The sequence below is a fragment of the Microcebus murinus genome, chromosome 2, assembly GCF_040939455.1.
Source record: "Microcebus murinus isolate Inina chromosome 2, M.murinus_Inina_mat1.0, whole genome shotgun sequence".
Taxonomy (NCBI): domain Eukaryota; kingdom Metazoa; phylum Chordata; class Mammalia; order Primates; family Cheirogaleidae; genus Microcebus; species Microcebus murinus.
Window position 1 is genome coordinate 61510407 of NC_134105.1, and position 13448 is coordinate 61523854.

The 13448-nt window shown below is 36.7% G+C and overlaps 1 protein-coding gene across 4 annotated transcripts in view; it reads right to left on the reverse strand.

The window, feature by feature from the left end:
- Positions 1–13448, reverse strand: part of ZZZ3 (zinc finger ZZ-type containing 3) — a 111290-nt gene that overhangs the window by 96794 nt on the left and 1048 nt on the right. Inside the window, exon 1 of one of the 4 annotated variants that reach the window (XM_012787542.3) lies at positions 12840–13219. The exons of the other annotated variants lie outside the window; for them this stretch is intronic. The gene's annotated coding sequence lies outside the window, so the exon portion shown is untranslated. Of the gene's footprint in view, positions 1–12839; positions 13220–13448 lie in introns of those variants that run through there. 4 annotated transcript variants of the gene reach the window in all.

A 13448-nucleotide genomic window follows, 5' to 3' on the forward strand; every position in this document is an offset into this window, starting at 1 on the left:
TCTGGGAGGCTGAGGCAGGAGGACAGCTCGAGGTCAGGAGTTCAAGACCAACCTGTGCAAGAGCGAGACACCATCTCTACTAAAAATAGAAAGATGGCCGGGCGCTGTGGCTCACGCCTGTAATCCTAGCTCTTGGGAGGCCGAGGCGGGCGGATTGCTCAAGGTCAGGAGTTCAAAACCAGCCTGAGCAAGAGCGAGACCCCGTCTCTACTATAAATAGAAAGAAATTAATTGGCCAACTGATATATATATATAAAAAAATTAGCCGGGCATGGTGGTGCATGCCTGTAGTCCCAGCTACTCGGGAGGCTGAGGCAGGAGGATCGCTTGAGCCCAGGAGTTTGAGGTTGCTGTGAGCTAGGCTGACGCCACGGCACTCACTCTAGCCTGGAAAACAAAGCGAGACTCTGTCTCAAAAAAAAAAAAAAAAAACCAAAAATAAAAATAGAAAGAAATTAACTGGCCATCTAAAAATATATTTAAAAAATTAGCTGGGCATGGTGGCGCATGCCTGTAGTCCCAGCTACTCGGGAGGCTGAGGCAAGAGGATTGCTTGAGCCCAGGAGTTTGAGGTTGCTGTGAGCTAGGCTGACACCATGGCACTCTAGCCCGGTGAAGAGAGTAAGAATCTGTCTCAAAAAAAAAAAGAAATTACTTATGTGGAAGTCGTAATTTCTTTAGATTACTCACACATTTTTCTCCCCTTTTTGTAATTTTAATAATAGGTTTCATTTTTAAGACTCTTCTATCAAAACTGATTGCTTATGTGACCTGTGGTCATTACCAATCTTTTTTCTGAACTTTCTGAAACCTGCTTTTCTGTGAATTTCTACCTAATATAAACTCCAAGATGATGTGGGCACTACCTTTTGATTCCCATCATTTTCATTTCTAGCTAGGAGGCACAGAAAAACATAGCCTTTAGAATTAGGTATTTGTCACTTACTATTGCAACAAACTTCTCTGAATCATCATTTCCACATCAATAAAATAACAAATAGCACTTACTGAGCACCTATTTTATATCAAGTGTTTAATATACTCTCTATATAAGTAGTAAGTATTATATTTAGAATGAGGAAAACAGGCCAGGCCTGTAATCCTAGCACTCTGGCAGGCAGAGGCAGGCAGATCAGCTGGAGGTCAGGAGTTTGAAACCAGCCTGAGCATGACCCCGTCTCTACTAAAAATAGAAATTAATTGGCCAACTAATATATATGGAAAAAATTAGCCGGGCATGGTGGCGCATGCCTGTAATCCCAGCTACTTAGGAGGCTGAGGCAGGAGGATCGCTTGACCCCAGGAGTTTGAGGTTGCTGTGAGCTAGGCTGACACCATGGCACTCACTCTAGCCTGGACACAAAGTGAAACTCTGTCTCAAAAAAAAAAAAAAAAAGAATGAGGAAAACAAAGCTTAGGGTAAGTAACTTGCTTACAGTTTCAGAATTCCATAAGTGCTACAGCCAGTTCTTAAATCCAGGTTTATCTGACTCTATGTCTATGTTCTTTTTTGCTACACCACAAAAAAAGTGACTATCCAAAGGGTCCATTTGCTTAAAACAGATATTCAGTAATGGTTGATTCTATATGTGCCTCACTGTTCTTCCTTTTTAGTCAGAATCAACTTCATACCAGCAATTCTTTTCAACTTTCAGGAGATTAAACTTCAAGCAAAAATGAGAATTTATCCAAAACTGTGATAATCTTTATTGTTAATGCAGTGACTAATTAATCTGCTAATTAAAACCAAAAACTACATCAAACTATGCCAAATATTCTTCAGGTACTTTTGTGGGGTTTTTTTTCTTGGTTTTTTTATTATTTTTTTGAGGAAAGGGCAGTGGGACAGATGGGGAGAAAGGGAAAATATTAGGGAAAACTAACATTTCTAGAGTTGAGACTAAGCAACTCTTATATCACTGAGAGGGAAGGGAGAAGTATAGGATAGTTAGCAAGACCCACAGTGATAGTATCCCAAGTCAATGGAATGTTACAGAGCCATTGAAGAAGAAAAGGACTGTTAAACAAACAACTGGATTTGGTAATTGGGAGGTCACAGATGAATCTGATAAAGCAGGGAGTGACAGTGCCTGAGGGGTGATAGTGGGTGGGTTGGGAGGGGAGGAAGAGAGGTGGGAAGGCGGGGGAGACTGGGACCCTGTAAGGTTTTTCAGAATTGAGAAAAACTGTGTCTAAGGAGGGACAAGGACACACTGAGGAAGCCACAGTTAATCTACTTTTGTGTTTAAAAACAGCCTTATGCACACCCATAAAAACCAAGGACCAAAGGGATATAAAAGTCAGGTAGTTGGATACTCTTTTCAGCATATGGAGCTATTATTCATAACCTAGTTACTGAAACATATCATGTAGAGAAAATGCTTTTAAAAAAAAAAGTAGGCCGGGCGCACTGGCTCACACCTATAATCCTAGCACTCTGGCAGGCCAAGGCAGGGGGATCATTTGAGCTCAGAAGTTCCAAGACCAGCCTGAGCAAGAGCAAGATCCCCGTCTCTACTAAAAAAAATAAAATTAGCCAGGCATGGTGGCACATGCCTATAGTCCCAACCACTTTGGAGACTGAGGCAGGAGGATCACCTGAGCCCAGTAGTTTGAGGTTGAGGTTGCAATGAGCTAGGCAGACACCACAGCACTCCAGCCTGGGCAACAGAGTGAGAATCTGTCTCAAAAATGCAAACAAACAAATGCCACTGCAAAATGTGATACAAAAAAATTCGTTACAATATATTGTCTACAGCCATACCACCCTGAATGCACCAGATCTCGGAAGCTAAGCAGGGTCAGGCCTGGTTAGTACTTGGATGGGAGAATTATAATATACATCATGGTGCTAGAAAAACAAGGAAGGACACATATGCACAGAAATGGTCCTGAAGATAGCACCTCAAACTCCAAGAGCAGGGTTTTAGTGCTTAGGTTCAAATCCCAACAAGCAAACAAACAAAAACCTGTCTCTACAAAAAAAAAAAAAAAAGGAAGGAGTTTCTGTTATTCAGAATCTGTCATTCAAGAGGTGTGGGTGGAGCCTGAAATCTAGTAAGTTCCCTCATAGGTGCCAAGGAACCATATGTTTAAGTTACAAGGATAGTTCTCAAACTTTAAAACACAAATTTCTAAGTTCTGTCCCCATAGTTTGAGAAAATTTGCATTTGTAACACATTCCCAAGTGACGCTATGCCCCAAATCATATACTATATTGATAACTAATGATCAAAGGTTCTCAGCTAGGATGTATAAGAATCACCTGTGTGGGGTATTTGGTTTGTTTTTTAATGCAGGTGCCCTGATTATACCCTAAGTAGTGGTTCTCAAAGTGTGGTCTCCAGACCTACTGAAACTACAGTGGTGGTGCCTAGGAACCTATTAGTTAAAACAAACCAATCTTTCAGGTGATTATAATTGATGCATGCTTTGAGAACTTTGAGAACCACTGCCTTATACTTACAAATGAATCAAAATTTCCTTGGTGAAATACTGCTAACTACAGAAAAAAAAGTGTTTACTAATGTATGTGACTGAAGTCAAACTGGAAAATGCTCTCACTAGTTCACTAGGTACCAACAGCATTTATTCAAATTTAGAATTCACTCTATAACCATTACAAAAGGAACTTACTTAGGCTTCTATGACTTGGGCTATATAAAAAAGGATTTCTGAAAAATTTTTACAAGTCAGTTACTCTCCCATTCTTCATGAGATAATGTTCTTCTACAACATGATATTCCCCCAAAATCAGACATTTAAAATCTCCAAACAAAATACTTTTTTTCAAATTAGACTAAAACTCTGCATCTCATTTAATTTCCACAATATCTCAGTAAATAGATTTGCTAGAGAACGAGACTAAGAGGGATGAGACCAGATGCAGGGACCTGCAGATTGGGTGCAGGTGTTAAACAACCCCCCAAAGAAGCTGATTAGAGCGTTCGGTAACTGGTAGCAAGAATCAAGTTCAACCAGCTTGTCAGCTATCTCTGTCACCTTACATGAACTTTTGCTAATTACATCATTTGCATTGTGGTTTTTAAATTTCTCCACCCTTGAAATCACCATAACAGTTCTGAGACAACCATGTAAACTGTGAAAATGAAAGGGAACCCAATTCTAAGAATTACTACATAAATTCTTAGTAAAAGATAACCCCTTGGTCTTGAATATTCTTCCCTTCAATTAGTAAAACAATAAAAGATTTAAAACCACACAAAAAAAATCTCAGTAAATAAAAAATATAGTCAAAAGTACAGGACTCCAAAGTGTACATGTTACTCTTATGCTTAAACAAAATATCTAATTTCAACAACTATAGGCTATTTATAATACTCTGGCCCTAAAAATTACTAACTGAATATAACCACATTTCACTTCTAAATAAAATTAAATGTATCATCTAGGTTAACCATGGGACTTAACTGAAAGAAAAATTATGTGCAGAAATACAGTAATCAACATTTCACTATGACTTTCTACTTCACTATAAAAAAAGTAAAATGGGAGGAAAATACAAAGGGAGAATTTCTGATAAGAAAGTTGTACTTACACTTAAAGATTGCCTGAAAGGGGATACTAACTAGGTAAGGCTTTTGGCTGATTCCCAATTTTTTAATAGCCTATTTTATTTTTTTTTTTTTTTTTTTTTTTTTTTGAGACAGAGTCTCGCTTTGTTGCCCAGGCTAGAGTGAGTGCCGTGGCGTCAGCCTAGCTCACAGCAACCTCAAACTCCTGGGCTCGAGTGATCCTTCTGCCTCAGCCTCCCGAGTGGCTGGGACTACAGGCATGCGCCACCATGCCCGGCTAATTTTTTATATATATATCAGTTGGCCAATTAATTTCTTTCTATTTATAGTAGAGACGGGGTCTCGCTCTTGCTCAGGCTGGTTTTGAACTCCTGACCTTGAGCAATCCGCCCGCCTCGGCCTCCCAAGAGCTAGGATTACAGGCGTGAGCCACAGCGCCCGGCCGCCTATTTTATTTTATAATCTTCACAACACAATGTTGTAGTGTCCATAAATACAAGTATTTCGAAAGTAAAATGGCCTAGATTTACATTAGAATCTTTTCCTTCATGGAGAGGCTCATTACATTCTTTCAAAGACAACTGAGGATACTACAGGGTATCATAAAAATTAGAATGGGAATCACTGCTTGAGGAATTCAAAGAATGAAAAGAAAGCCACTAAGTCATAAGATAGAAATCCAAAAAGCTATTAGCAGGTCAGGAATGCTTTGCCAAAGTTTTCAAAACAAAATTTTAAGTGGAAAAAAAAAAGCAGCTAAGGTACTGCATAAGCCATCAATGATAGAAATAAAAAAATATACTGTTTACCCAAATAACATTAGAACACACAGTCTACAAGCAAAGGCTTTTCTTTGATGTGCCCTCCTAGGAGTTCTTCAAAGCTATGAATACCATGAGAAAAATGCCTTAAGTATTGAGATTGCCTGATATAAATGAGATTGAGTTATAGGATCTCTCAGGTTACTTATATCAAAACAAGATGAAACTAAAATAAAGTAGTTGAATCTCACAATGTTGAGCAAAAAAAGCAGACAAAAAGCAGTACATATTTTATGATTTTAGATTCAAAAGCAAATAAAATTATCCTATGGTACTAGACACCAAAACAGTGATTTCCCCTTGGCAGCTTGGGGTGGGCAGGGACTGCTAATGACAAGAATAAGGGTACAAATTTCTGAGGTTTTGATAATGTTCTGCTTCTTAGTGGTGATTACACCAATGTGTGCACATTGTGAAAATTCACTGAACTATAATACACTTATGAGAACTTTGTATATTATACTTTGGTCATACTTACATTTTTTTAAAAGGCAGGAAGAAAAAAAGGAAATTTCTCCTCAGGAAAAGAAACATTATGGCAAAAACAACATAAAAATGTATATTCAGTGGGGACAGTTCCGATAAGAATTATAGGTTTGGGGTAGGGAGTGGAGAGTAAATACAGAGAAGTATTACAAAATTATTCAAGGGCTATCAATGGACAAATCTCACACACACACACACACACACACACACCTTTTCCAACAGAAACAATCTTGGTAACTCCCTCTATAATATAGGCAAGCCTACTACAAGTGTTAATTCATTGTATTTATGAAACACATCAATCTGCTTTCTAATGGGAAAGTATGTAAGAATGGCAGGATCTATTTTCCTTGAACTTCTGACCAATAAAAAAAATTATTAGTAAGGAGGGTAAATAGTGCCAAAATTAGCAACTCTATTTCCTGGACTTCGGTGGCATTTTGAAAAAGCAACTAATCCCTTAAGTGGTAACAGAATTCCAGCTTAAACAAAAGGTACAGGCCGGGCAAGGTGATTCACGCTTGTAATCAATCCTAGTACTCAGGAAGGCCCAGGTGGGAGAAATACTTGAGCAAGAGCAAGACCCCATCTCTACTAAAAATAGAAAAATTAGTCCAGCATTATGGCGTGCACCTGTAGTCCCAGCTACTAGGGAGGCTAAGGCAAAAGGATCTCTTGATCCCATGAGTTTGAGGTTGCAGTGAGCTATGAGGACACCACTACACCTGTCTCAAAACAAAAGGAAAAAAGAAAAGAAAGAAACAAAAGGTATAAACTATGTTTCAATTTCTTTAAATCTCATCACAACCTAAGATAGAAGGAAATTTCATCACAACAAGTTCATCTTCAATTTTCTTTAGGTGTTCTCCAAACACAAGACACATAGTTTTTGAAATACTTATTACTGTTTCACACTGTTACTTAAATCAGGTTTTTCTTACTAGCATTAATGTAATCACAACAATGTATAAACAAGAAATGTTAAAGTCATTATTTAATAAAACAATAGCTTTGGAGCCATCAGTTTTAAAATGTAAATTTATATAAATACCTTTTCTCAAAGTTTTTTAAGATCTCAAATAGTTTGTTGTTGTTGTTTTTTAAAGACAAGCTGTAATTCTGTCCCCTGGGCCATACTGCAGTGGTGTCATCATAGCTCACTGCAACCTCAAACTCCTGGGCTCAAGCGATTCTCCTGCCTCAGCCTCCCAAAATGTTAGGATTACAGGCGTGAGCCACCATACCTGGGCTTGAATTATTGTTTCATAAGAGAAAAAACACACCATAGTAAATAATAAGCATTTTCAGTATTAAAAGTGCTCTCATTGGCATGGATACTAATGCTCATCTGAATTTATGTTATTCATTATTAAATTTCAGTAAATGCATCATATCGCCATTCTCAACATTTGAAGAATAAAAAAAGTATTGTGATTCTGTACCCCAAATCCTACAAAAGCTAATTAACACTTTCTCACTAAATATATTAGAGGCATATGATGTCAAGTTGTATACTACTGTTTTTAATAAAGGAAATACCTTAAACACACAGCCTAAATTGTTGCTCTTAGAAGTTAATTGCTCTAATTCCACAAAATCTACCTATGTAGTTTTTCTCTTTATATCTTCTGGTACTATACCTTTAAGTAGTTTCATAGTTTACCCCTGCTCAAAAGAAATAAATTGCTCCATTCAATGCTACTAAATCCTGGGGTATGGAAAAAGAATATTTCAATTTTCGCTGACAAGAAAAAGAATTATAAAACATTGTTTTGTAAAAAATGAACTTTATTATCCTCAATTTATAAAGTGCTCTTAAAAATCAATAAGAAAACAAGCACTACAATAAAAAGAAAGATAAGGCAAAAGGTATTAAATATGTCATAAAAATCATCTAAAAACATACTAATATATTTTAAGGCTTGAGATAAAGATAATACAAAACGTAACACTAAAATATGAAACTAAAGCATAACAAAACAATAGGAAAATAAAGCATTATTTAATAAAAGGTAGAGACGGTTACTACTTTGGAAGAAAACATTTAAATTCTCATTTCACACCAATACCAGATAAGGTAAAAAGCTAAATTTATTTAAATCTAACTTAGAAAAACTAAAGAAATAGTATTAAATCAGTACTGTTTATTTATTACATTTCTGGAAAAGAGGGGAATTTCATAAGACCAGGAGAACAAAATTTTATCAAGATATTTGATAGCATTAATTTTAAAATTCTGTTTATGTTAGAAATTCAAAACAGAAATACATATATTAACCATAAAGTTTCACCTCACTAATAATTAAAGAAATAAAGCAGTACAGTATGTCCTACATCCTATTAACAGTTTTAATAAATAATATTAAATGTTGACAAAGTATAGAGCAACAGCCATTCAAATGGGAATATAAATTTATCCCTTTTGCTAAATATTGTACAATGTTTTAAAAGCCTTTAAAATGTACCTAAACATTATTTCTGGCAATATACCAGGAGATAATCCTATTTATAAGAAACATGTATAAATATTTTCTTCAGCTATATATGCAAAAAATTTGAATAAGGAATAGGATAGGTTCACTGCATAGAACAATAAGCAACCACTTGTGATGACAGTTGTTAAGACTCACTGTGAGAATGGGAAAGTGTTAAAAAGGACATAAAATTAAATGTTGTATCTGCAAGTATGTAAAACATATTTTAAAATAACAAAAGAAATATATCAAAATGTTAATAATGGTTATATTAATTCCCAAGATTTAAAGTGCTCAAGCCAGCTTTAAAAATCCTTAAAATACATACACACAGTCAAATACTATCCCAGTCAAATACTATTACTCCACCAGTGAAGGAAGCACAAAGTTTAAATTAACATTAAAAGAGAGAAGGCCAACAATGCAACAATGAAAACTTACAACAAAATGAAACACTTCTCACCCCAGGACATTTAGCTGGGCTAAGGATAGAGACTCAATATCAGGATTCAATACTACAAAACTGAATCATATGGACAGGTCATTTACAAATTCTAATTACCTGTTCTTCTATTTCCTTCATTAACAACTGTGCTAATCTTGGGAAACTGGTTGTTTAGTACTGGTATCAAATATAAAATATAACTGAGCCTTGTTTGGGAATAATTGCTTGAAATATAAAATAAATAAGTAGAAAGATAAATGGATAAAAGCAATTAAAATAAAGAAAATCTCATACACAATAGCACCATTTTTATTTGGTATAATAAAATAAGGAGTTCTATAAGTGAATTCTCCAGAAAACTGAAATCTAACATAATGACAAAGCTTTGAAAATGTTTATTAACAATCTTTTCAATTTACTATACTACTCTACAACATTGTGATTCCCTCAGAAGTTAATGATTCTATGAAGGTCTTTATGTAATGGCTTTAAAACACTACTCTATATTTCCATCTACTTTTTAATAGTTCTTCCTTTTCCCTTAAAATAAGATGCCATTTCAGCTGTCAGTGTTCCTAATTCCAATAGTCAACACTGTGGATTTTAATCTGTGAGCTAATTTTAATTAGTAGTTTCCTAACAAAGGCCATTGGCTTATTGTTCTTGATTATACTTATTTTGAAGGCCAAGACCTTTTTATGTTCAGGATTTCTGCTATGTTCCAAATGGCTGAGATCACTAGCACTCAAAAACGTTACCTGAATTACTGACTCTAACTTATAAATACACCAAAATTCCAAACAATAGTAGTAATAATAACTGAATAGTTTAATCACAAAATGATATTATCTTCAGGGAAAGTTACTCAACTCACTTGTTTCTGACAAGACAAAAATTACTTAGATGAAAAAAAAAAAGAACAGCTGAAAAGAAAAAAAAGATGAGAAGGCTAGTTTCAAACAAAATAACCAAATTGAGATTTTGGACTTTGGAAAATATTTACTGACAGTGTTCTGTAGAGTTTAATTACAGTGGTTATCAGAGCATTAGTTACAGCAATTTGCACCACAGTATATACCACATCTATCTATATTAAACACTGTTATAAAAATCAAAAAATCTCCAGCAACTATTCCTTGTAGATAACTCCAAACTGAATTTTCATATGAAATTAGTTTTTTTAAAAAGCAATTATAACATACTTTGATTTATATTTCTGGTTAAATAGTTTACTATAATCTCTCTTGCATGCTGATTCAAGAAGAGGTAAGAAATAAAATTTATATTATTGATATAATTAATATGTACAGGTATCACACTGTACAGCTCACAAAGTTACAGGTCTATGGAAATTAGCCTGGTGTCAGACCTTAAGAAAAAAAATTCAAGCTAGGACAAATCAATACTATCACTGTTACCAATTAATTTCCTCTGATCACTCGAGCCTATCAGCCTTCACCACTTGTATGACAATAACTGAATAAAAGAAAAATAAAATTTCTTGGTTAAGTTTTACTCAAGCAAACTCAAATCATGTAAAAGACATTTCTCCTCTTCCTTGGATTTCCTCAGTATATTTCTACCAAGAACTTTGAATAACTTAGTGTCAGTAAAAGACCGGTAATTCCCAAGGTCCACTACCGGAACCAGTTTTTAAAGCAAAAGTTGTAAGGGTAAGGAACATATATTATTATGTAGATTAGAGGCACACAAGACTACCAAAGGCCCAAGTATCAAGCTAAATTTGCACAGATACCTTTGCAGAGGCCACAGAACTGAGAACTTCAAACTCACTGTCCCCGTTTTTTTACAATTTCCTACTTCCAAAAATAATAAAATGTACTTGACAAATGTTATTTAACAGAATGGCTTTACTTAAAGAATTCACAAAGTTTCGATTAAATATCAACTTAAGTTGCTGACGTTTATGACAGGAGACACCTACTAATTTGGGGGATGGACTGCAGAATTGTGTAAAAAAATTATGTAAGAGGAAAAAATTGCCTCAAATACTGATTCCAAATTCTGGTAAACTCAGGTTGTCCTCCCAACTATTATGAAGCTGCCTATTTTTGGACTTCTGCCATAATGGCAACCTTCTACATTCCTCTTTTCACTGCAACTTCTCTAATTCCATCTCAATAGCAACCTATATACTCCTTTCCTTCTTTCCTACATTACACCTCAACACACTTTTATTCCTAATACTTGCACTATGAACAAAAACCACATTGCCCAAAAAGTGGCCACTTTTTCATGTAACAGGGCTAATAAATAATATTGCTGGCCGGTTTGAAGTGGAAAAAAACTTTTTAAAATCACAAAATGATAGCTGTTAAGCAATTTTCAATTTAAGTATACATACGTTTGTGTTAACTACTGATATATCTACCACTCTCCAGAAGAGTTCACTAAACTGTATGGTCAAAACTATTATTTTAATCAAGCTGATAAACTTTTTTTTTTCCCCTCCCCCAAGCTGATAAACTTTTAAAGCTGAAAATATACTATAGACATACTTCGGTTTCAGTTTAAATATACAATATAGGCTAGGCTTACTGGCTCATTCCCATAATCCTAGCACTCTGGGAGGCCCAGGCAGAAACACTGCTTGAGCTCAGGAATTCAAGTCCACCCTAAGCAATAGGCTGGTCTCTACTAAAAGTAAAAATATTAGCCTACGTCTTGGCATGGGCCTGTAGTCCCATCTAGTTGGGAGGCTGAGGAAGGATTGCTTGACCCCAGGAGTTTGAGGTTGCTGTGAGCTGCAAAAAATAATAATGCTGTTACTTGAGATGTTTTCAAAGGACTATACGATTAAAAAAAAAAAAAATCTGTGCAAACAAAAAAAATCTGCTTTTTATCTAAATCTGTATGCATACGTGAATCCTGACAATAGTCAAATATCATTAAATAAAAATTTAACAGAAAAATATTACTGATTGTCAATGTGGCAGCAATACATCGTAAAACACTTCACTACTTCCCTTCATTTAAAAAAATCAAACTAAAACAGAAAATATCTGAAATACTACACAACAATCACACAGCGGTTACTTAGGGGCAGGGATTAAGTGTGTAACCAGGAATATGTTGTTACTCTATACAGTATATCTCTCTGTATTAAATGTGTAACAAAATATACCTTTGTAGTTTAAAAAATAAGCTATGAATGAATTACCTAGTTACCCGATTAGTTTTGTAATTAACTTCCTACTCCGAATACTAAATAAAATCCAAATACTGCTCAGTAATACGTAAAAAGCAAAGGTATACTGTAAATTCATTTTTGAGAAGACATTAAGGAAGTGGAGAGAAATTAATTGTATTTCAAACTCATTTAAGAAAAAAACTAAACTCCAACTTGGATACCGAAGTTTATGGTAAGTTTGCTTTTAATAAATCGTTTGACCCAAAACAAATCACTATTACCTTAAATATATAACCTAAAACAACTATCCCTTAACATCTCAGTAACACAGTAGTACTCAAACCCCTAACGATAACTGAATTAGTAAGTACGTATAAAAAGATCAAAAGAATGATTTTATCCTGCCTCAGGTACTATCAGAGACATAAGGGACCCTCCAAATACCGCCAAAGTTACTGTAAATATAAAATCAGAGTGATGAAGTTATCAATGACCGAGTACATGATACCCAGAGAGGACATGGAAGGCGTTCTGTTTTAAGCGTTTGGAAAAAGGTACTGCAGCAAAGAACGCGACAGAATGGTTAACAGGTCTGCAATACTTTAGAAAACAGCAAGAAGGAAAAAAAACCGGGAAGAACGTTTGAAAGAAGAACGGTATCCAATGGAATCATCACGTCTGCTCGAGCTCGGCTCCGGACTTCCAGTGAGTGGGACGGGGGTGGAACTATCACTGCGTGGGAAGAAGTAGCCGGGCTGAGGGGCACATACGCTTCTGCAGGTGGCCGAGCGCCCGCAGGGGGATGGGGAAGAGGACAGTGTTGCCTCAATGGGTTTACTGTATTCCCTTCAAGATTAGGGGAAACTGATATAGCACGTCTCCCGGCACCAGGAGGCACTCGCCCCGGGCCCCTCCCTAACGACTTGCCTTGTAGAAAGAGTTGCGGGTCCCAGGCCCCCGGAAGCTAAGGCTCCGCCATCCAGGACAACTGCTCTGCCAACAAGGTCCCGCGAGAATCGAGAGATCTCGCGATACAAACCCACTAGCATCTCGCGAGCTTCTTCTAGAACCAACATGGCGGCACAGAAAAGTGAGTATTTCGGAACTCAAAGTGTTTCATCAACGAACTGGAGGACGTCTAAACCACAAAAAGAGCAGGAAGCCTCTTCCATCTGACATGTCTCTTCCTATTCTCCTAGTATACAAGTGCTGCAAGCAATTCTAAAAAAATAAATCTCTGTTGACCATTATACCAGACAGTGCATCCCTCTGCCTCCGCCAGCCTCCCAGTCACGTGGAAGCATTTTCAGCGTGCCAGTCACGTGGGCCACTACTGAGCGAGCGCGCGCCCGTCGCCCCCAAAAGCCCTCCCCGCCCCCTATCGCCCGCGCACACGTGCGCGCGCACCCCCGCCCCACGTGGGGGCTTCGTAGTCGCCACCGTCAGCCCACCCCCTCCCGGTACTTGGCTCCAAATCCGGGTCCCAGAGCCGATCGTTTTCCTCCCCCACCGACCCCTCCTCCTTCGTTCTCACTC